General features: G+C 39.2%; 1 long non-coding RNA gene across 1 annotated transcript in view; it reads left to right on the top strand.

The window, feature by feature from the left end:
- Window positions 1–24,754, top strand: part of LOC122464108 — a 50,231-nt gene extending 25,477 nt beyond the window's left edge. The window contains exons 5-6 of the long non-coding RNA XR_006287992.1: window positions 23,446–23,586; window positions 23,998–24,754. This is a non-coding gene — a long non-coding RNA (uncharacterized LOC122464108). The remainder of the gene's footprint in view (window positions 1–23,445; window positions 23,587–23,997) is intronic.
- Window positions 24,755–25,936: the final 1,182 nt, after the last annotated feature.

Genomic DNA, 25,936 nt, shown 5'->3' with positions numbered 1-25,936 from the left:
TGGATTTCTTTTCACTGTTGTTCTGAAGGATTTGAAGTGATAATTTAAAAAGGCTGATGGGATTTTTGGCATGTCCTATATGTATAGCTAATAGAATTGCCATGAATCTGGCCAGGTGTAGCTAAACGACGTTTCAGGCAAAGAACTAATAGCGAAGCTTTTTACACAGTAATTTCCTGGGTAAGGTTCAACAAAATGAAAACTCATCAGAAACCCTGCTGGGATTCCATCAGCAAGTACTTATTTGCAGTTGCTGGTACACCTGCTTACACAGTAATAATACACCAGTGAGTTAAGTCACAATGCCAATGCAAATTAGCTTTATTTTGAATCAAACACTGGATTTTAGCACATACAATAAGCTGAAAAATGTCCTGCCACTAGATGGATGCAGGCAACTGAAAAGCAAACCCCCCCCCCCCTCTACATGCATATTGGCTATTTATTTCTATCACTGCTTTTTTTGTATGCAGATATATCCCGTAAGACTACCCAGTTCCTATTATTTATAGTATGTATCTGGGACATATGCTGTGCTCCAGGTATAAATGGATTTTCTTTAGTCTGAGCCTTACCATCTGCAATATGACTTTAAAAAAAAAAATCCATATTTCAATCTGGGGAGCAATTTTTTTTTTTTAAAGCTTCCCATACACCATATGGATTCTACTTTTTGTAGACTCAGTTCTCCTCCATGTACATGCTTTTGTTTTCTGAAAAGGAGCCTCATGCTGACTTTTAAAAGGAATCTAATGTGGCCTCTTCTGTGAATGTTTAAATCAGTGTGGTTGAAATGCAGAAGTCCTATCCTTATGCCAGTTTTTCTGTGTTATTACGCAGACAAAACTTCCATTGTAGGCTGGGATTTTCAAAGGGGCTGAAGGGTGTTAAGTGCCCAAATGCCGGTAGACTACAGTATTTTGAAAAACCCAGGTGTGGTCAGTCAGCACTCAGACATCATAGTGATGAGGTGTAGCATTTAGAATCTAAGTAGAATAGTAAGCATTTCTGTGTTTGGCACTCGATGTAATTTTTTATCCCTGTGCTTCGGTCCTTTGTATTGCATTGATATTTAAAACAGACTTCTCATAGGGTTTTCCTCTTTTGTTCCTAGAGAACCTTCTTATGCTCTTACTTTGTTCCCAATTAGTAAAGATTTTTTTAAAAACATTTGTAACCTATCAATGTGAATTTTCATGGCAATAGTTGTATTTCCATCAGCCCATGTACTCCCCTCCCATGCAAAAACACGTAGGTAGGCAAAAATAGTGCACTTCACCGTTCTTTTGGAGCTACGCAGACTGTATATTCTTTCCCTTAATCCACAGAACCTGTGGAGCTGGGGCATAGGCAGAAGATTGGATGTAAGGCATCAGAAGCAGGGGATTTGTGATGACAGCAGCTCTGTAGATCTGGGAAGGTGAATGCCTCTGCCCATAGCTGTTCATGTTCCTCTGTAGTACCCCTCTAGCTGTGACAATATGTCTTTATTCATTTTTTTAAAAGGAAAACAATTTAGGATGTCAAGAATATTTGTTTAGTTATATGCTGATCTTGCAGTTCTTTCACAAGGAAAGGATTTCAGTGGTTGTTAGGCATACTTAAGAGTTGCTACATCAATAACTAAAAATTGCCTATGCTAAATAAATTAGAGTTTGCAGTTGGCAGTGAATATGTGTGTAGACTTAGGTGCTCCACTTGGCTGGCTGTTTCATCAGAAAATCAGCTTGACGCGCCACAATTGTGAGCAACATTGACAATATTATTTTAAACTAACTTCATTTTATGCAGCTCTGGGATTCAAAACATTGAAACTGGAGAACAACCCAAATAAATTAGCTCTTTAGTCTTGTCCCCACATGGATCTATATTATATATTCAGGGAATGTCTTCTCTTCCTCTAGGGGCTCTTTGAGGAATTATTCAGCTTGCTTGTATTCTAGCTCATGACTGGAAAATTGTCTTCAGGGCTGGGTTTGGCAAACAGAGTTCAAAATACCTAACCTCTTATAATAGAGAAGGTTTCAGTGTCAGTGATTTTTCTTCAGTATTTTGTCCCATTTGAGGTTCTTACTACTTTTTAATTGGTTCCTTATTTTAATAACATGCCTATTCAGTGAACTCAGCCTGGAAGAAACATATACCATATAGTGAAAATGCCTAAACAGCTGTGCATTTACAATAAAACCGATAGTGGTTCTCAAACCTTCACATGTTATGAACTACAGAGATCCTTCTAATGATCATCTTCCTTGCCAGTCTGGCTATCCCATCTCATTAGTCCCATGTGACATCCTCATAAACAAACTAGAGAATATGATCTAGATGAAATTAATATAAGATGGATTCATAAGTGGTTGAAAGACCATACCCAAAGAGTAGTTATCAATGATTCACTGTCAGATTGGAAGGATGTATCTAGTGGAGTCCTGCAGAGGTCAGTCCTGGGTCTTGTACTAGTCAAGTAATTTATGAAAATATTGGTCAGTGGAGTGGAGTGTATGCTTATAAAATTTGTGGATGACACCAAGCTGGGAAAAGTTGCAATTTGGAAGACATGATTAGAATTCAAAACAACCTTGACAAATTGGAGAAGTGATCTGAAATCAACAAGAAAAAAAATCCTTAAAGACAAGTGGAAAGTACTGCACTTAGAAAGGAAAATCAAATGCACAACTACAAAATGGGGAATAACTGGCTAGGTAGTAGTACTATTGATAGGGATCTAGGGACTAAAATGGATCACAACTTGCATATGAGCCAACAATGCATTGCTGTTGCAAAAAATACTAAAATCATTCTGGAGGTTAACAACTGGAATGTCACACGTAATACATGGGAGATAATTGTACCCCCTACTCTGCACTGGGGAGGCCTCAGCTGGAGTACTCCGTCCAGTTCTGGGTACCACACTTTAAGAAAGATGTGGACAAACTGGAGAGCATCCAGAAGAGAGCTACAAAAGTGATAAAAAGCTTAGAAAACCTGACCTATGAGGAAAGACTTAAAAGGTTTAATGTCTCCAAATATGTTAAGGGCTGTTATAAAGAGGACTATGATCAATTCTCCATGACCACAGAAGGTAGGAGAAGGTAGTAGTTGGCTTAATCTGCAGCAAGGGATACTTAGGTTAGATATTAGGGAAAACTTTCTAACTATAAGGATAATTAATAGGCCTAGAATAGGCTTCCAAGAAAGGCTGTGGAATCCCTATCACTGGAAGTTAGACAAATAGCTGTCAGGGATGGTCTATGTATATGTGGTCCTTCCTCAGCACGGGGAGCTGGACAAGATGACCTTTCCAGGTCCCTTCCAGCCCTACAATTCTATGATATTTTTTTTTTTTTATGTCTGCTCCATGGTGTGCTTGGGTACGTGACGGTGTCACCTGTTCCTCTGTAGTATATATTTGTCTGGGGTGACAACCGCATACGGTCAGGGGGCTGGCTACCTCTTGTGACATCTCTGTTGTCTGTGTCCAGGTTTCCCATTGTAGATATACACAGTGTCATTTTCATGAAGTGGTGGCAGCTCCTGGGACCCCAATATACATTCGAGTCCTCAGTGACTCTGAAATCCAGTTTCTTCCAGTGAAAACATTCTTGTTTTCAGTTTTCTGTTGAACAGAATGTCAGCAGGTGATGACACATGCTTCACTAGCACATTGTATAACACAACGGTGGTAAATATGGATCAGAGTCTGAATCTGTAGCCCTTTTCAGTAGGTGCTTTGTTATTTTGACACCATTTTCCACCAATCCATTGGTTTGGAGATAATGGGGACTAGCAGTTTCACATATAAAACCATACTTCACTATAAACTGCTTAAACTCATGCCCACTATACAGTAGCCCATTGTCAGACATTACTATGTAAGTTATAGCATATCTAGCAAAAATAGATTTGAGATGCATAATCACCAGTTTAGCTTTAGTGTCCTCTAATAAGACTAACTAACTCAGGAAAATGAGAAAAAATAGTCTAGAAAAAGTGCATTTTTTCCCCCAGGTAACATAAACAAATCTATGCTTACTTTGTTCCAGGAACCAGTATTTCCTGTACCGTGGGCTCTTTTGCTTGAGATCATTCACAAACTCTTCTATGGTTTCACCTTCTGCATTCTGTTTAAAAACATGTCTCTCATATTTAATTTTTATGTGAAGTGCAGTACTCCTTAAATCTCTTTAATACAGTTTCATAGCCTCCTCTGCCTGAATTAACTGAAAACTATCAAACCTATCAAGTGCGTCTGAACCAGTTATGGACAGAAATAAGGCTACCTGCTGACTGTCTTCCTTTTCGCTGGCAGACATAGAGTGAAGCACTGTTTAAATCTTCCCCAGTTGTTTTCCAGAGATTTCCCAGTCTGGTGGGGCTCTTAACTGCCCCATTCTTCCACTTGGTATTTTCTTCATTCCTTTTTACTGCTAGTATTGTATGGTGTTCAGTGATTACTTAGTGATTAAGGTGCTTGTAAGAGCTCTGCTTTATTCTGTGTCTGGTTCCACTTGACTGTAGATGATGACAACAGTGTCACAGCACCCTGCCCAGACTCTCTGTTTGGGAAATTCAGCCCTTAAAGGCATCACAACCCACCTTCTTCAACAAGTACTTCTTGATTTGATTTGTGCTGGTAAATGTTCTGCTACTTGGTGGTCTCTGAAGTAAACCCCAGGCTGAATCGGGCCTGCCTTCTATCCTTGTGTGTGAGAAGTGGAGGCTTTTACTTTTCACATGGACAGGGAGGTCTTTAGGATTTATGGGGCCCTACACAGTATTATTAAACTGGTGCCTCTACACCCAACTTGCTCTTAGCAACACAAACATAAGCTTACAGTATTGGAAAACTTGCCTCATGCATTTTATTGAAACCAGTTTAAACAAATTAAGCACTCTATAATGCTGATGGACGATGTCCCCCCATCCCATTGCTGACCTACCCCGAGCTTTGTATGGAGCTTTGTACTGTGGCAGCCTGGGCTCGCAGCCCGTGGGGGCGATGAGGCAGCAAAGGATACCGAGCTGGGGGGTTGAGGGGGGGGATGGGGCAGAGGGAACTGGGTCTCCCCCAGGAGTGCTGGGGGGAGGGGATAATTCAGGGGGAACTGGGTCTCCAGTTGCTCTGTGGGGCCCGGGCCAAGGGGGCTTACCAGAAACAAGGAGCACCCACTGGTTGGGGTGTCCGTCCACTGGGTGCCGGTGCCGCCTCCTGCCCAGCATGGTCTGGGAACCCCATGCTCCCCGGCCTCCAAATTTGAATAATGGTGGGGTTGGGGCGGGCACACGGGGCTGTGGTGGGAAGCTATATGCGCAGCAGCCTCCCACCAGCGCTCTCCCAGGTCCACTAGTGGCCCGAGAGTGCAGGGAGGAGGTGGGGTTTGTGCCACGGGGGAGCCCAGCTGTCTGCGGCGCAGCAACCAGAAACCCCCCGGGCCTGCTGCCGCTGAGCTCCCTGTTCCCCTCCTCGCACCACCAAGTGGTACGAGCCTCTGAGGTGGGGCTGGAGAGGAGCCACAGAGGCTGAGAGCTCCTCTCCGCCCCCATCACTGGCAGGTGCCCTCAGCTGGCGGCTGTCTGGCTGAGAGCAGCAAGTGGGCGGGGTGTGGGGGAGGCAGGGAGAAGGGAGCCCTGGACCCCCTGGCCGAGAGCAGCCGGTGGGAGGGGCTGGGCCGGGGAGGAACCAGCACCGTGGCCACTTGACTGCAGCACACATGGAGCATCAGGGCAGGCCAGCACACGGCCCTCTCTTTGGAGGGCCACTCTGGGCACTCATCCCAGCCGCCCACCCCATAAAGGCAGTCCCTGATCCCGGTGGTGCCCCACGTGGCGGCATATGTTGTGTCTGCCTAAGAACGGCCCTGTACATAGTGCTCAGGGGAAATGTAACTCGTAGACTTCCAAAATAACCATGTACAATCATGAAGCAACAGAAGTTGGAGCCAAGAAGTTCCAAGGAGCCAGATTTTTTCAAATGATGCTTTAATATTTACAGTAAACCTGATCAAATCCAAAAACGATACGTGAAGTAATAGAACTAGAAGAAAACTTTTTTGGTGATTTAAATGCGCACAAATGTGCCATGTACCGCACAGCTCTCTTATCACGGAGTGTGCAGAATTCACCTCAGCTTCAGAATCTTGCAACAGAATGTAAGCACCAGTTTCTTTTTAAACTTTCAGATATTAGCCAATTGGTTGCAAAGATAACCTTCCAAATGTGAACATAGTGTAAAACTGTGGGGGATATCTGCAGTAAGTAGCCTAGAAGTAGAGCTCTGAGAAAAACACACATCACTCCCATGCATTTCATTGGGGTGTAGACACTGAAATGCAACTACAGCTTAAATATCAGCATTGTTAACTCACTTCTTTCCGACTGTAATCAGATCTATTTCCTGGCAATTTCTCCCAATTAAATTATGTGCTGCCAATGCAAAATGTGAGGTAAAGAGTGAACTGCAAATTTGGGGGCAGCGTAAAAACATTGAATTAAATTTTGGATTGAACATTATACTGATTGCAACATATACCCCCTCTTTCAGTAAAAAAAACCTCTATCTGGAGCTGCTGCATAATTTCCCAGTTTTTGTAGAATTTAACAGCCAAGTGCTCTAGGAATCAAGGGATCTTGCTGAATTATTTAGATCAAGCTTGTTACAGAGCTTGACTGTAATCTACTAAGCAGTGTGAATGAAACACCATTGTCTTCTGATTTTTAAAATTCACAATTTTCATAACAGGAACATGAGAATACATTTTTTATTGCTGAATCATTAGAGTGGTTGATTCCAATGAAGAGCTAATAATTTTGACATTGTTTGTGAGCAACACTTATATTTATTGATTTTTAATCCTTTCATATTTCTAATTTATCCTGGTTTTTAAGTCAACTGGATATTCATTACCATCACTTCCTTTTAATCACCTCTGTGTTGGAACACTTTAGCACAATCCACGTGGAGCGCTAATCATCCCTTATTTGACAGGATATGGTGTAAAGCTTTCCGTTGTACACAAAGTAAGAGCTCAATCTAGCTCCCATTGAAGTCAGACCAGGATCAGGCCCTAAATCTAGGTAAATTAACAGTTATACCTACAAAGCTATAAAGCCATTATTTGTAACTAGTGTGTCAAAAAGAAGCAGCGTACCTGGCTTCCACTTGGCCATTTTCCATGTACATTACTCAGGCAATGGGGGTATGTTTAACCCCCAGAAGATATGGGGCGCTTAAGAATTTTGGCAGGCAGGAGAAAGCTACTCTTCACAAATGTTCCTTGGCCATCTTGGTGGTCTCCCAATTAATCCTTTATAGGCTATTGTGTTACCCGTGGCATGGGTGAGAAACATATTTGTAGTGCACTCGGGGTTTTTTTTTTTTTTTTTTGTATAAGGCTCTTCCCTGCTCCAGCAAAACACCTGTTCAGTAAAGCTGCTGAATAGTTTATTTTTTGTCCCTCTCCTCTCCTTAATGTACACATTTTGGATATTCACTAATACCCTTTCATCACGACTGATAAAAAGCTGTTCTTTCTGGACTGAGTAAAATATTCATGTGCAAGTCAATTAAAAAACAAATTAGTTTTTTTTAAAAAGCTGTACATTCATATGCTTGTACTGTAGGTGGGACTTTGGGATTCAGGGCTTCCTATCCATTTATATGATGCCGTTCTATTAATAAATGTCCCCAAGGCTCAGAGGGCTTATGGGACAGGCAATTGGTTATGGGTCCTTTTGATCATAGTCATCACCAATTTTAAAACAGCCCAGGTTGGTAGTAAGCAAAAATTGGCATCTGATTGTTCAGTGGCCTGCTGTGAACTGAGCAACTCATCTCAGTATTATTCCTAAAGAATAGGTGTTCATATTACAAACATAACTCGTTGTTACAACTAGAGCTCTGGTTGGCAGTCTTGTCAGACAGGCCAAGGACTGAATGGACATGGAGTATGAACAACTCTCCCCCCCTAGTCAAGGTGGAGGAAAATGGGCAGGTACATGCGGAAAGCTTTCATCTCTGATTACTTTGTACCTGTGTTGTGGAGAAGTAGAGAACAGAGGGCCTAGTTCTCATTTACACTAAGGCCCCTTTACATATAAAAGGATTTTAATGTATGAGCAGATTACGTTTATGCTTGCTTTAAAGCCCTGTTCCATTGCCAGAGGCTATATCTCCACTGCAAAAAGAGTGAGAGAGACCTACCTCAAAGTAAAATCCTGGTGGAGATAAGACAATCTAGTTTTTACCTCACCTGTAGGTAGTCACGGTAAACCCAAAGGGAGGTTAATAAGGGTGACCTTGACTACCTATATTGAGGTGTAAAAGCTACCTGAACTTTGTCTATGCTAAGATTTGACATTGACATGGCTATCCCATGCATTTTTTTTCCAGTGAAGACGGAGCCAGGGCTGCATAAAGGGGTCTTACTGAAGATGAGAATCATGGCCCTCTGTCCTATTTATAAGTCTTTGGGTGCCATTGAATTCGGTGGCACAACATCCATTGAGTTAAGTGATCTAAGATGAGGGCTCAGTTCTGTCAATCTAGCATTTATCATGAGAGCAAAATTCATGTTACAAACAAGAAAATAATTTACAGTCAGTGAACATGACTATAGTAGATGCTTTTCCTCAAATAGTCACCTTAATAAATAAACACAAGATGTATTGCAAATATTTGTATAGATTAATACATGACAAGTTGATCCTGTTAGGGGCTGAAGGCCCAGCCCTTCAACCTGTACCCATGTGGATAATCCCATTTGAATCAATGGGATTACTCTCATGAATAAGGATTACATGAGTGAATAAAGGTTGTAGGATCAGGCCCAAAGAGGCTCTACTTTGTAAGGCAGAGTGGAGATGTAACCAGAGGAGCACAAAATCAATTACCCTGATATTGCAGGCAACTGGAAGTGAGCTAATTGGGTCTAGAGACACACAGAGTCAGTATTTGCCTATTTGTCAACTCTTTAAAGAGTGACTGTTTCTGTAGCCTTATTTTGCTATTAATATGTGATCAATGGGTGTTAATCCTCTAGCCATCTCTAGCAAAATCATGTCTAATAAGAACAATAATTAATAACCATTAATGATAGGTCTCAAACTGTAACAGCAGACCCAAACCTCCTAGAACTTTGGATCCAGATCCAAACTCGATAGTTTAGGTCCATAACTAAATATTAGTTAGCAGTTTCACAGTGCTTTTCATCTTCCAAGTTCTTCACAAACAATTGATCCAGCAACACCAATATCCGGTGGGTAAGCATTATCACAATTTAAAGGTGGAGAAAATGAGGCAAAGAGGTTGTGACTTATCCAAAGCCATAGAAGGGGTCAGTGTCTAAGGCAACATTAGCATGGAAGCTGGTTGAAAAGGTAAATTATATTTCACTACATTTTTTTATGAAAGAAATGCACATTTTTTATTTTGTTCAAAATTTTCCATGGAATTTGTCATTTTTCAATGACATTTTTCTTTCAGTGGAGAAAAGCATTTTATCTCACTTTTTAACTCCCCAGCTACTCCCTTGTTCCAGTAAAATTCAGTGGAAGTGTGTGTGTGTGTGGGGGGGGGGCGGGGGATTTTTTCCAGCAAAATGATTTTATTTATTTAAAAAAAAAATCTTTTTTTTTTTGGTTCAATTAACAAATTTTGAGTAACATTTTTTGGACCATCTCTAATTAGAATTCCTAGGCACTTTGGCTTGTGTTTGGACCACTAAAACACATTTAAATGAAACATTAGGCTTTGTCCTTACTCTTTCTTTGTTGTGTGTCCTATTCTAGTAATTGGATAGTGACCTCATTAGAAGATGGCTTCGTCTGGAATAGTATTGAAAGTGTGATGTTAGTATGCAGTAGCTAACATTGCTAACATTTTAAAAATCTGAGGTAGACAAGCTTAACACATTTTAAAGGCAGTGTGCCTTGTCAACGCTCAACTTTTAAAACATATTAGCTAGCACATGTTAGCTAAGGGTGGTGGTGGGGACTAACATCACACCTTTAAATCCTAGTGTAGAATCATAGAATATTAGGGTTGGAAGGGACTTCAGGAGGTCATCTAGTCCAATCCCCTGCTCAAAGCAGGACCAACACCAATGAAATCATCCCAGCCAAGGCTTTGTCAAGCCGGGCCTTAAAAATCTCTAAGGATGGAGATTCCACCACCTCCCTAGGTAACCACCTCCTAGTGAAATATGTTTCCTAATATCCAACCTAGACCTCCCCCACTGCAACTTGAGAACATTTCTTCTTGTTCTGTCATCTGCCACCATTGAGAACAGCCTAGCTCCATCCTCTTTGGAACCCCCCTTCAGGTAGTTGAAGGTTGCTATCAAATCCCCCCTCACTCTTCTCTTCTGCAGACTAAATAACCCAAGTTCCCTCACCCTCTCCTCGTAAGTCATGTCCCCCAACCCCTAATAATTTTTCTTGCCCTCTGCTGGACTCTCTCCAATTTGTCCACATCCCTTCTGTAGTGGGGGGACCAAAACTGGACACAGTACTCTAGGTGTGGCCTCACCAGTGCCACATAGAGGGGAATAACAACTTCCCTCGATCTGCTGGCAACGTTCCTACCAATACAGCCCAATATGCCATTGGCCTTCTTGGCAACAAGGACACACTGCTGACTCGTATCCAGCTTCTCTTCGACTATAATCCCCAGGTTCCTTTCTGCAGAACTGCTGCTTAGCCAGTCGGTCCCCAGCCTGTAGTGGTGCATGAGATTCTTCCTTCCTAAGTGCAGGACTCTGCACTTGTCCTTGTTGAACCTCATCAGATTTCTTTTGGCCCAATCCTCCAATTGGATTGGACACTCTGGACTCTATCCCTACCCTCCAGCGTATCTACCTCTCCGCCCAGTGTAGTGTCATCTGAGAACTTGCTGAGGGTGCAGTTCATCCCATCATCCAGATCATTAATAAAGATGTTGAACAAAACCGGCCCCAGGACTGACCCTTGGGTCACTCCGCTTGATACTGGCTGCCAAATAGACATCGAGCCATTGATCACCACCCATTGAGCCCGACAATCTAGCCAGCTTTCTGTCCACCTTAGAGACCATTCATTCAATCCATACTTCTTTAACTTGCTGGCAAGAATACTGTGGGTTACCATATCAGAAGCTTTGCTAAAATCAAGATATATCACATCCTCTACTTTCCCCATATCCACAGAGCCAGTTATCTCATTATAGAAGACAATCAGGTTGTTCAGGCATGACTTGCCGTTGGTGAATCCATGTTGACTGTTCCTGATCACCTTCCTCTCCTTGAAGTGCTTCAAAATGGATTCCTTGAGGACTTGCTCCACAATTTTGCTGGGGACTGAAGTGAGGCATCATTGTGATCAGCAAAGAATATAAAAGTGAATGCCTTTGGACTATATGTACATATGCTGCTACTAAAATGCCTTTAGACTATACCACCATATTTATGTTGTTCTGTAAATGATTTAGCAGGAGTGTAGTTACTTGTTACATTTAACCCTCTGAGAAAGTTTTCCATCTCCTCAAAAGATTTCTTTCCTTGCCTCATCTTAAAAGCCCTTTACTTAATTTTTATTTATAGAAATAAAAATAATTATACCTATAATATTTTGATATTGTATTGAGGTATTTTAACCAAGAAGGTAACCAAAAAGCAACAAAATGAAAGAAAAATAAAGGTGATACACAGTTTGAGGGGAAAGGAAAGTTAGATATTGCTGAGCTATACAAAACAGGAATATTGCAAATATATTTTAGAGACTACATTTAACAATGCATTTAAAAGATGGATGATTTGGTTTTTATAAAATACATAAATAGTTTTTGAGGATTAGCTGTAGAGCCAATACATCTTATTCCTCTGTTTCCTTTATGTAATAACATTGTGGTCCTGAGGGATGACAAGAAAAAATAGTTTCATTTACTAGATCTTGAACTTTAGTGGCTTTAAATCTATAATTTTGTGACAGAGTAGCACAATACTATTTTTTTCTCCAATTTATATCCAAGACCATGGGAAAATGTCTAACAGAATAGCGGATACTATAGAACTTTACATGGCTCTGTTCTTTGTTCATTTATTTTTTCGTATTTCTTCTTTCAAGGGTTCGATTGTGCAACCTTCACAAATTGAGAGTCATGGCGATGCTTTCATGAGCAAAAGTTGCAGAATCAGGCCCCTATTTTTCAGCAATATTCTATGGGCCAGATTCTATATACTATTTGTATTGTGGTAGTTCTTAGAGGTGACAACCCTGTGGTGCAGGACGCTGTACAAATACACAACAAAAAGACACTCTGCCCCAAGGAGCTTATAATCTGTTTTATACTTAATGGTGTATATCTTTTTTCATGCAAGCATGTCAATACTTTAGCAAATATAACCAGAGATGTTTATCTTTGTGCTCCTGTAAACATTCTACACTTCACTATATGCAGGCCACTATATTGTTTGCAGCTGTAATGCCATTAGTTTTTAGTGAAATATTATAACTAAAGAAAAAAATACTTATCGTGCAGGAATCACTTATTTTTGGTTTTATACATAAAGAATCCAACAGAACCTCAGAATAACCTCCACAAATAAAACAGTTATTGTTATGTTTCATCTCTGAGAAATGTTTATTGGTCCCAGAAGACTTCACTCAGATGTTTAAATAATTTGTGTAACCTTTTGCTCGTGTAATTTATTTGATTTATCTGACAAGATTGTAGACAAGAAATTTCATCAACTCTTCCTGGCTTGCTAGCCATCCTTTGTCCTAGAAAGCATAGGAAATAAACTAGTTTAAGTTCAAGCCATGCTAGGCTTTTCAAAATTATTGTAAATAATCACCTGCATGGCTACATGAACTGTGGGTTGTCTTCTACCCTTAGACATACTATGTGCATATCTTGGATGTTTAATATGGCTTGCTCAGAAAGGGCAGAATAAATAGTTGCCATCCTAGGCAAATGAGCCAACTCACCGAGCCATGGCACCTGAATGGATACACAAGGAGGTTGTGAAGATACAAATCCTTGAATTCCACAAATGTAGGCATAGATGCATTCTTTTGCTCTCCTGCATATGTGAACTGCTTCACCATCCTAAACATCTTGGTGTATAAAGCCTCATGTGATCCCACTATTATTGTTTGTGCTACAGTATTTCCTGCAGGTTCAAACAAAGATCAGCATCCCATGGTGCTAAGCACTGTACAAAAACATGAATGTAGTCCTTGCTCCAAAGATTTTACAATCTAAATAGAAAAGACAAACAAATGGATGTTCGCTACTTTACAGATGGAAAATTGAGGCATGGAGAAATTAAGCAACTTGCCTAAGATCACACAATATTTATTCTAGAGCTGGGAACTGAACCCAGATCCCCTGCTTCCCTGCCCAATGTTTTAACACAAAACCATGCTTTCTCTTGCAGGAGAAAATGTCATCGGTCATGTATATTCTAGTGAATGAGTTCATTGCTTTCTGAAAATATTCTCTATTTCCATAAATTCATTACCGAAGTATGAACGAATAATGATGAGTATTTGAAAACTCTACCTCTTAGTGTTATGTTTATCTAATAAGAGAACAGAAAAAGTCCCATCTGACTTACATTCATTCAAGACTAACAAATGTTTCTAAAATTTTGAGTACTGAATGCTTACAACTGGCTGTCTCAAACAATCTGTAGACTAAATATCTGAATAACTTTGGTGAATAATACAGTAGAGAAAATTAAATAACAAATAGTTAAAATTTATCTTCTTTTTTCCTAAGTTTCTTACTATCAGAATTGCCAATTCTCATAGCTCTGTTATGAGTCTTGCTATGTTGATATAGGGTTGGTTTGTTTGTGTGTTTCTCATGATCTGTTCTATCAGACTTGTTAATTTGCCCTTAGTCAGAATAGTGACCATCTCCCATTACTTGTGGAAGTCTAAATCTGTCCTCTGTCAAGATGGCCACTATTTTCTTGCTCCTTTGCCTGTGAAAGTGAGTCTGCCCCTTGCGAAGGTGATCACCGTCTCCTATTTTTTTCAAAATGACTGAAACCGACCACTCTCAGAAAAGAACTCTTGAACTCTGTTTGAGGAAACTGGACAGGAAACCTTGAGGAATTAGAAGGATGTGGGCAGGAACAGGGAGATTAAAGGGTGTACAGGGGAATATGGAGCACAGGGAGGAGATGTAGTGCTGCAGTAAGATTAAGGACAAGAAACATGAGAAGCAGCAGGGAGAATAAGGGGAGTTGCAGGGGCCTGTTGGGAGATAAAGTAGGCTAAAGGGGGGACAAAGGAATGGTATGGTTTGCCAGAGGGAGACAGGACTATATGGGGATCAGGAGGAGGTATACTAGCGTAAAATGATGGCAAGGAAAGTTGGCATCAGAACATCAAATTCAGATTTGTTTATTTGCTTAACAACAAGAAGTTCATGGTTGTTTGCTTGTTACGCTATGAGAGGAAAAAATATAGGTGGACAGATAGCTATGGGGGAGCATGAAGGAAAATATGAATAGGGAAAGAGATTGGGTGATGGAAGTAAGGAGACTGTGAGGGAAGGAAACAGGTCAGCAATGCAGGAGGTAGATAGAGAGGGATTAAATTGCAGTCCCCACATACCAGAGGTTAGGAGAGTTTAGCAGCATCCCCTCCAAGTCAGCTGGGAGTCTTGCATTTTTGAGTATGGTTTAATTTTGCACTTGAAATGATCACATATATAAAGTGGGGGTGGGTAGCTTCCCTCTAAAGTCTCAAAATATCAGAAGGCCCCAAATCCCACATTTTAAAAATAAATTTTGGGGCGTTTGGACTCGCAATGAATGTTTGGGTTTGCATTATGATTTATTCACTTTCTTATTCTTCTCAACACCTGATTCTTCCTGTTTTCTCAAGTCCTACCCACATTTTTGACAAAAAATAGTAGATTTTTACTACTGCCGGATGGACTCTGTTCTGCTTTGTGCATTGGCAGTCAGATTGTCAGCTGAGTTCCATTATCGGTGGTTATACAGACCATACTGATAGAATACAGATTAACTCTCAGATCCCATGTCAAGCTGGTAGTGCGAGAACATGAGGGGGGAATGGCATTATTTTGCCTTACAAACTTTATACGGAAGTAATTGAGAGAGAGAGATAGGAAAAATAGATACAAAGCTATGCAAGGCCATTTTAATAGTCACTTTTAAATTAAGAAAAAATGCTTAAACAAACATTGAAATGAGAGTTAGGGTCTGATTCTGTTCTCATGTTGGTGTAAGACAAGAATCATTCAATGAAATCAGCGGAGGTATACTAGCGTAAAATGATGGCAAGGAAAGTTGGCATCAGAACATCAAATTCAGATTTGTTTATTTGCTTAACAACAAGAAGTTCATGGTTGTTTGCTTGTTACACTATGAAGCAAGATGGTCTTAGTGAATTTCTTTTTGAAAAGCAGGAGCTTTAATTTGTGTTTTTTTTTTTCTTAGAAAAACCTGATATGCTAAAAATGTTGGAGGACACAGGCATGAAAGGGTTACTTCTGTCTATTACTATATTAACATGTTAATATACCTGGACATAAGAAGTCAGTCTGGACTGTTTCAAAGATAGTGATAATTAACAAGGTGAAGTACTCAAAGAAGCAATTCAGCTTAGTTATAGTAAATCATGGTATGGTTTATTTCCCTTTATTTCTTTCAAGATTATTCACTATGTGTGGGAGGAGAGCCTTAGACAGAATTGCTGTACATGGAATTTCCTTGTTTTGAGATAAACATTCCTCTTCTCTCCTCCCCCCATGACCCTAGTGGAGCCCAGCTGCTTTCTGCCACTCTCCCCAGCTCCTCCAAAAAAGTCCAGCCCTAAATCAGGCTTAACTAGATAATTTCAGATTCCTCCTGCTTACAAGGTTTCATGGGTGACATAGAGCTGCTACAGTGATTGTAATATTGCTACTACCTCTATATTCTAATGCAGGGAAAGGAGGAAAAGGGTGCATAGCCATGGTATCCCTACATCCCAGTTGCCAAATGACCCCCTGGGGCCATAAGCAGCTGGCATAAAGGAGTGTCTTCAGGATACTCAAATTCAGATTGCTGACTGGCACACACAACAGCCCTAGGATATGGGGTTGCAAAGATAGCTTAGTCCTGTATCCTAAATTGCACTGAGCACAGCTCCCTGCAATGCAGGATCTGAGCCTCTTCCTGGTACCCTTCAATTGACCCTGGTGCACCATGACCTTTAGCTGGCTGTATGAATCTTTGAAGCTGTAATTTTTATATCTATAAGAGTCCATTCACGTGATATGGCTCCTGAGCTCCTTCATTGTTAGGCTAAACAGCCTCAGCACCTATTAACTGCAGTGGGAGCTGAAGATGCTTTATTGTCCTGAGGGATCAGTTCCTGTGTAAGCAGTCAGCTCTTAACAAGACATGCACCATCCTTCTAAACTTTGATTCTCACATGAAGGCTCTCCATTGGCACAATGAGTAAAAAGCCTAGGCAGTTCCTGAACACTGGACTCCCTGAAACTAGTGCTAAAGAGCTGACAATTTGTCATGATGCCAATGAATGACCACATTTTCTTTCATATGTGAAGAGTGCTTGAGACTGAAGTAATTACAGTTATCTCTTTGAAGCACCTGTCAAGGTTTGCAAAGTGTATTTATTCCCTGCCATGTCCTAGAAACGCTTGAAATTGCCATATTCCACCTGTTCTCCCAAGCACAACCCTCAACAATTTCTGTTGATGTGGTTCCAATCAAATGCCATCAGATTTGTAGCCTCCAGGAACAATCAAGGTGTCAAACAAAATTTGATTTTTACCTCTATATTCTTCTGAAGTATAGATGGCTCCTGCTCAGTAGTAGTATTAGTATTATTCCACAAGAACCAAACCCTCATGTCTTCAAGTTACGATAAATGCTCCTCACTCAAGGGGGTAGGCAATACATCTAAACATAACACTAGTGAAGTAAGCCAGAAAAATAGCGTTTTACAAGTATGATTTATATTTTTCCCCTTAGGTAAAATAACTAGTTCACCTATATAATAGGTACCAACTACATTCAGTATAAATAAATAAAATATAGGAAATTACTGAGCTCTCCTAATTGAGTTTATCCTTTTAAAGTTTGTATTGACATCTGTAAGTTTGCCTATTTATTCCCCATATGAAGATCATTACCTCTTATAATATAAAGTCTGGTGAAAGCCTGGCCCCTCTGAAATCACTGGGAACTTTGCTCTTGACATCACTATGGCCAGGATTTCTCCATAAAGTCAAATGAAGGAGGTTCTCATTGAAAACCAGGGAAAATTGCCTTTGTGAGGACATGAAGCATGGTCTCCAACTCCTAATAATCAGGAGGGAGTCCAAGGCAGAGTGCTAATTCATTATCCTCAAATGCTGCATAATTAGAGATGGTTGACATTTTTTGAATCTCAAGTTTCTGATTAATTGTTTCATCAAAGTCAATTTTTGATTATATAAAACTTTTCCAAAATATTTCAGATTTTTCGACCAGTTCCAGAGCTTGTCACAAAACTATGATAATCAAAAAATGCACTTTGGAATTTTGAAAAGCCAAAAAAATTTATTTGAGAAACTCCAGAAAGTGTTTTTTGTTCTTGGGGATGCCTTTTTAAGCCCCTTCTAACATAACTGTATATCCTCCAGTCTAACAATTGTCATTAATACCGCACATATGCCAAACCTCACTAATTATAACTTTTCCTTGACAGCAAATTCCTGGAGGCTGAAATGTCATAGCTCAGTTTTATTTTCAGCATGCATTTAAAATAATCCTTTTGGTCTCTTTGTTCGGTGCTTATTACAGTGGTTCTGTGCCTCCTTTTGGTGAAATCAAAGGAGACTTAGTCTGAATAGTTTTCCTTCATGTCACTTTTATTTCTAATTTCCTGTTTTACTCACCTAGAAAGTTAGAAATGTCTTCAAATAAATCTGTTAAAACTAGCTTAATTAACAGTGTGAACATCAATCAACAGCCTCTGCCCCTTGTAATACCTGTGGCTGTGTGTTATATTATGTCTTAGGTATTTTTCGGTCATATCAAGGAACTGAATCCCCTGCCCAGTTGCTCAATCTGAAGTGTTTAGAAGTTAATGAGGGAGCACTGTAGGGATCTTTCTTTCAGAAAACATGTCTGTAGAACAGTCTTGATCTGTACAGTCTAATCTTTTTGGGTACAAATGGTCAGCAGGCCATCTATTTCAGCCCCCAGTGTTTCATTCTCTGAACATTTTAGTAGAGCTGGAAAAGGATAAACCCCCATGGAATCTTATCAAAATACTGCAGAGCACTCAAATGAATTATATTATTGGTATTAATAAAATGAAGAATTAGGCATTGCAAAGCACACTGTAAAATGTTTCAAATCTCAGAGAGGCTTTCTTCAGGAGGTAACCAAAGGAAACTATGACAGCAGGGGAACAGATCTGAAGAGGTTTTTCAAGTTTGGAAATCAAAGCATTCTAGCTGAGTATGTAGAGTTTGGATTAAACCAAATTAGCAAATTTATTATAGATTGTACATGTATACAAACCACACAAGGAAGGAAGGACTATTTTTACTCTAAATCACAGCTACCTTTAATCTAAAAGATGTTGTGGCAAAAAGCATGTTTTCATGTGAAAGTAGTCTGGTGAAGTGTGTTACAATAAATTAAAAGCCCAGAAATGTAGCAGGTAGTACAAAAGTATCCAGAGAGCAAGTGGATGGTTTTCTATTGTAAATGGAACTTTTTGCAAGTGTCAGATTGAAGCATCCTTCACTAGGAGGGGTCATAAAGCTGAAACATGCAAATTGTGAGGGGAAAATATGTAGCTCTGGAACATCTTATTTGGTTAGTACAGTGAGCTGAGGAAAAAGTGAAGTGTACTTAGTGATTTTTAAATTACTAATTTGCAGCTTTGGCATCAGCCATTCAGAAGGGGAAGGGGAGAGGGAAAAACCTTGACAAAAGTACCAAACTCAACTTCTCTTGGTTTATGGGTACATTCTTCGTCTGCACCCTCAGCAGCGCTCTGAAGTTTTCCCCATTTGCACAGCCCATCTTCAGTCCCTGACGTTTACCTATCATGTTTTGTGTTGTTGAGGACTAGATGGAATTACCTTGTGAATCCTTATCTGTGCAGTGTTACAGTCACAACTGAAGATTACAAGTAATTTCCTATCTTATCTGTACATGTGTCACAAATATAGCAATGCTGGTTTCTGCTCCTATGACTAACCTAGCTGTTTAGACAACCACCTCCATGAAAGGAATGTCAGGATATTTACGCAGTAACAAATGGAGGATTAACAATAATTTTACCTCACGGTCAGCAGCACACATATTGTTGTTATGATGCAATAATGGCATAAATAAAAGGTGCAGTCTGCACGTTACACAACAAGAAAAAAAGATAGCATGTCGCAACACGTGGCTTGCCCTGGCAAGGGTATGATCATGTATCACATCAGGGCTCTTAACCTGAGTCACTGTTTCTCAATGAGCAGGATGCTAAAGAAGAATGAATATTGTCTCACTGAGGAAATCTTGCTAGCAGCTGGACTTTACCCCATGTTTAGAACTTATCTCAGCAAGAAACCTTATATGTACATTAATAACGAGAGATAGGATATATCCTTCAGGATTTCTGCTGTATTTAGTATCCATAACATACAAAAGCCACTCTGTAATGACTCTCAGTTTTGAAAAGCTGCTGCAAGGTCCACTAAAAATGAGCTCTCAATACCAATCTTTTATCAGGTCTATGTGTAGAAAGTTTTGCTGATATAGTAATGTTAGGGGTATAATTTTTTTAATGACACTGTTATACTGGCAGAAGCCCTAGTGGACAGTTATAGTGGGGGAAAAGGATATTTATTAATATAGCTTTTTTTTGTTCAAGGAACTAGGATCAGCTATACTGTCAAAAGCTCATTTTTCTCCATAGAAGCTGTCACTATATCAGATGGTTTGTAGGTATAGCTATATCAGCATACCTTTTCTATGGCAGACTAGACTATAAACTAGGACACTTCACCAAAATTAACTCTTAATTTTTGCATCCTGTAAAATTTGAGGGAGATTTTCAAAATTACTTAAGAGATTAAGAGCACAAATCCCACTGATTTATTCTCCTAAATCCCTTGGGCACACTTGAAACTCTTCCCATCTTTCTATTTGTAAGGCGTTACATTAAAAACTTGCTAACTTAGTTGACAACAGTATTATCACTGAAGAATATCCAATCATCCTCACAACCGACATACAACAGAACAGTTTACTTTCCACACTGCATTCTTTGATACAATGTGTGTCCTGCATTTTCCTTAATAGTTGTATATAATGAAGAATAAAAAAGCAGTGGAAATTATGCCGATGATGGGCCTTTTCAGAGCTATAGAAGACTGATTGATCCAAATGAAAAAATGAAATAATTCTCTATTTCTTTCAGTAGCAAACAAAACATAAAAAGTTTATTTTTATTACTCAAGGTACTATTTTCTTGATGATTAAAAGACAATATAATTACAAGAAGGCACAATTATTGATATAAAAACAGTAGTAACAGCACTTAGTATTAGATGAAAATATTTGACAATTTAGAAATTGAGAAAATGAAGAAATTTGTGAACCTATAGATTCTTATACATTTTTTCACTTCAGTGGTAGATCCCCAAAGCAAAGCTATGGAAAGGGATTGAAAAGTGCACTATTGCTCATTTTTGAGACTGTATGATGAGTAGACAGCCTCCCCAGAATAACTCTCTAATGAAGGCAACAGAATTACTACAGGTTTACATCAGTGTAATAGAGAACAGAATTTGGTTTCTCATTTGTGTCATTGATGAGTACTTTTACAACCTACTGGCAATTTTATGTACCACTTATTGGCCTGAGAGAGTAATTAGAGAACACTCTATAGAGTTAGGAAGTGTTTAATTTCTCTTTCTTCTTAGTGTCTTAATTTTTTTCTCCTACCTTCTATGAAGTGGTGACAAGATAATCCCAGCTATTCATATTTAGATAACTCATTTAATAAATACTTGCTGAATATTTTATGTTCAGATGGGAGAAAAGTGCTGTTTAGTTGAGATGGGTTACATTTGTAAAATTTAGTGACTATAAGTAGCAGATAATTTTACTCTAAACCATACGTAGTTAGCATGGCCAGCCAAGGTGAATACAGATTACTGGGGAAAAAAGGCTAAAGCAATATAATGAATGATTTCTATATTGCACAAACATGATATTGTTATGCTGGATGGTGTTAATGGCTGTCATCAATCACAGATAAAGTTGGGGGTGTACCAAGCATCCTTCATTTCAGGCTAAGTGAAAAAGCAATTAAATGTCCCTTTATGTAGTGATAGCTGAAACAATAGAAGGCACCTCCCAAGGCACTGGCCAGTATGGCAAATCCTGAGGAGACGCTAAGTCATGAGAGCCACGGGGGTTTCTGTGGGGACTGATTGCAAATATAGGGGCTGGAACACTGATTGGTTGCTGCTGTGTGTCAGTGTGTCAGAAGCAGAAAGCATCCAGAAACCTGAGAGAGAAACAGCAGACAATGAGAGAATCATTCATGGGGATGCTCCTGAAAGGGAGTAGAGAGACAGCTCCTTGGACTCTCTGGAAAGGCAGACTTGGAAATTGTGAGCAGAGAAACTACCTACTGTTGTTTGTTTCTGCTAAGTTCAGGGAAAGAAGGTTTTGTTTTGTTTTTTTAAAAATAAACATTGAAGCACCAAAGAAACACCTGACTTATATAATCAATTTTTCCCATCTACTGGAAACACCCTGGCAAGGCCCTGAATAATGGTTAACCACTCAGGCCAAGAGGCAACAATATTACCAGTGTGGGGTATCATTTTGTAACAGATATAACCAAACCTGAAAGATACAATCCAACATAAATTAGGTTGTATCAATAGGTATGAGGCTAAAGGGAATTTAAAGGATGGTTACGCTAATCTTTAGATCAGACCCTAAAGATATGTCTACATTGGAGCAAGAGGTGTAATTTCCAGTTTGGGTAGAAATACCCGTTCTATGTTTGAACAAGCTAGTGAGCTAAAAATAGACGTGTAGCTGTGGGGCATGTACAGCAGGACAGCCTAGGGGATGGGATTGTATTTGGGGCGGCTAACCCATCTGGCTGTTTGTGCCACCACAGATACACTTCTATTTTATTTACTTTTTTTTTTAACCGCACAAACTCAATCAGAAATTATACCTCCAGCTCCAATGTAGACATACCCTATATTATGCCTTCTCAAATGATGTAATAGAACACGGGGATAAAGAGGGTTGTGAGTGCTGATGTTACCTAAAAGTAATGCACCATGCACTTCATGTACAGTTGTATAGAACAAAATAATTTATTCAAGTCATAAGGCTAGGTAAAATAGCCTATATTTTGATTTATTCACAGACATCTTCCAATCCTACCAGGAACAAGGAACCTATAGTATTAATAGAACACTACTCAGTGTTTTGTTTTGGGTTCTTTTAATATCCTGGAAAAGAATGTGAAAATATTTTGAGAAATGAACTTAAATGGTAAGTGTTTTCTCTGGCTCTGGACCAAGACAAACTGTGCATGAAAAGGGCAGTTACTCTAGGGCATTGAGAATAAGTGTCAGTCTATGGGAACTGAATATGCTTTGTTCGCTTCATAAATGAAAAGAAAGGAAATAGATTTCTTTCAGCTAGCTGTTGTGATAGAACATCAGGACCAAGGTGGGAAAACTGGGAAATGCAGAAAGTGATAGTCTTATTTTCCAGGGAATGTTTTCTCAAGGTAAATGTTAGGTTTACTCAATTTTTTTTTTTTTTTTTTTTTGCGGTGTGTTGCAATGCAATTTGGTGTGATATGCAGTTGAGGTTCTGATTACCTCACCCTTACAAGGGATTGTGAAGAAGCTGTATGGACAAACATGAAGAAAATCTGGGGCTTGTGAGATGAAATAACTGGTGTTTTCAATACAAAACCACATTATTACAAATATTTATGTCTATTGTATTGCTGAGCTAGGGTATTCATATTTTACAGGTGTTGGAATTCTGCAGATATAAATAGATTAGGAGGCTTTAAATCAAACTTGTATATACAATTAGGAATGTCTGATACCCCTAATTTGATGCTCCCAATTAGTTGGATGACTTTTCCATTTAATTGATAAACTCTCCACAATGAAATCTAGTGCCACAACTGTAATCGCTCTGTGTATTCTAATGCTGACATTATAGACCTAAGTCCTGATTCCAAGCTCATGCTGGTGTAAGTCAGGAGGAGTAACTGCATTGAATTCAGTGGACTGGAGTTACACCAGCGTAACACTGGTTAAAATCTGCACCCTAAGCTAATACATGGTTATTTCCTTTCAGTAAAATGTACATAACCACTCTTTCTTTTCATGTGTTGTATTTTCACCTATGTAAAACATCCCTCTATTCTATACAGGGCCAGCTTTGAGGTGCTTTTGATCTAAATACCAGGAGGTGTATTCTCTTGATTTGCTGTAATGGAAGTGGCGCACTTGAATGAGAGGACAATAGATCATCCTGTGTCTGATTGAGATTACTTCTTTGGAGTTCTAGAAAGGTAATTTGTCTAAAAAAATGATGTTGCTTGAGGCTGCTTTGTTTGTTCCTTAACTGCAAAAAAACTAGAGCTGTCAACTGCCCAGAAATAACGGGAATCTTAGAAAAATACTTAGGTACATTGAAAGTTATTTCTCAGAAGCTTAGACAATGTGTTTTACAAGCGTCTGATATGTGGATAAGGAAGATCTTAACAACGGTAAAGTAAACCAGATACACACAGCTTCAGTCTTCTTTCAATTGTTCATTTCCTATATCCTTTTAACATCTGGCAATGAAATTAATTATCAGTATTGAAACACAAATATCCTGGCTTAATTCCTCAGAGTGAGTACAGTTTAAATGACATGGTATAAGTACACTACAATGAATAGCAAACATAACGTAATAAACTGTTTTTTTTTTTCCCCAGGAAAAATCTGGTTACGAGGGGGTCTCATGATCTGCTGTAATAAAGTACCAAAGGAGAGAGCAATCTTTTTAACATGACAATTTATGTCCACTTAGGAGAAATTCATGGTGCTTGAAAATGAGGCAGATATAGCCAAATAGTCACTTATGATTTATTAAATGTCCTGATTCACAGGACTTCATGTTATGGGTCAAATTGTGTCTGGCTGGAAGTGTATATTTCAACAGGGCTGGGGAAAAGGGTCAAGCTATAAAAAAGATGTCTTCTAATATTCTTTGAACAGTGTTTCCCAAACCCTTAGAAAAATGGTTCTCCAACCATAAGTTGTTACTGAGTACTGACTTGAAGAGAAAGAGAGTTTTGTTTATTACCAGCATTATGTAATAAGAGGAAGAGACATGCAACTGCCTCCCAAACAAATGGAGAGAGAGTGGAGTTATGCAGGTGCACCAAAGAATGGTCAGACAATTTGGCCAAACTCTGCTTTTACTATGTTAGAGAGCATAGAGTCTGAAGTGACTCTATGCTAATGGGGTTATTCCAGCTTTGCACCAATGTAAGCAAGATCAAAATTTGGCTATGGGGTGGTTTGACTTCTGCTGTGGTAAATAAGAGCAGAGACCAATCTGGAGTGTATAAAGATGTTCTGCAAAACAAAAAGGATGATCCATTTATTTCACCAGGATGTACTAAGTGCCTTAGAAGAAGTGTATTCAGCCACTAATTTATTAATACGTGTAAAGCACTTCGATATCCTTCAGAGGGAGGCACAAAGGAAGTGGTGTATTATAAACAATTTTCTAATTGTTATCATTTGGTCCCACCCATCAGTTTTTCTGGGCTGTACAATTTTCAATATTTTTATTATTATTATTTTACAACCCACAGGGTACAGTTACCAGTATTCTCTGGATACTTCAATTCTAGCCCTTCCTCACCTGAATTACTCTATATAAACCCAACCAAACAAAAAACCGTGTTGGCCACTTCCTCTGAAATCCAGATATCAGGTTTATAAAAACAGCAGTGGGAGAACATGAGGTCTGCAGTTGTATAAATCATCTTGGTCGTGACAAGGGAAATATTTTTTCAAAGGGAAGTTCCTCAGAATGTGACTATATCTTGAAAGGCTCAGTTCTTCCCATGATTCAGATGTTTCCAAATGAAGGAGAATTGCTCTGAGGACTACAAAATCTTCTAGTTCAATCCTATTTTTATATGCCAACATATATGTACCTCTGTGTGATCTGTAAGATTAACCATGGCCTATGCATGTGTGTGTACCTAAGAACAGATCTCAGGTCTAAGATCATATTCTCAATATATAGGTAATCTGAAAAAATGTTTAGGCCTGCAGAATGGTAACATTCAGTGTAGATGCCACTAGGAGTGCATCCAAATCCATTTTTAAAGGGTGGAATTGCTCAGTTAACTTGCTGGCTGGCTCTAAATCAAAGATTAAGTTATTCTATTTTGGACACCTGTTGCCATAGATTCAGATTTTAATTTTTGTTCCTTTCCATTTTATCTATTTACCAAAATGATATGTATAATTAGATATTTGATAAACTAAGCCAAAATACCTCCAAAGCAAGTAATTTTTTTAGGCATGAAATGGTCACAGTTGTATTATAAACCTTCTTCCTTTCCCCACCCCTTCCTCCCCAATCCTCTGCTTATTGGTGAGCCTCCTTTGAGAGCAACAGTTAATTCTGATATTTCTGAGCTCTGGATTTAAACCCGTATCTCCAACATTACCATCCCAATTTTCAACTTTCTCTCCAGCCTTAGTTATTTCCTGCTAAGCAGAGATAGCTCCGCTTACTCAAAAAAAATAGAAGTTACATTATGACATATTAAAATAAACTTTTCCTGTCAGAAGACTTTTTATTAATAACATTTTACTTTGAATTGCATTTAAAACTAAGTGCTGCAGTAA

This window comes from Chelonia mydas, chromosome 1 (assembly GCF_015237465.2).
Source record: "Chelonia mydas isolate rCheMyd1 chromosome 1, rCheMyd1.pri.v2, whole genome shotgun sequence".
Classification (NCBI taxonomy): Eukaryota; Metazoa; Chordata; order Testudines; family Cheloniidae; genus Chelonia; species Chelonia mydas.
The sequence above is the reverse complement of the archived record's forward strand: the minus strand, read 5'-3'. Positions and strand labels throughout refer to the sequence as shown.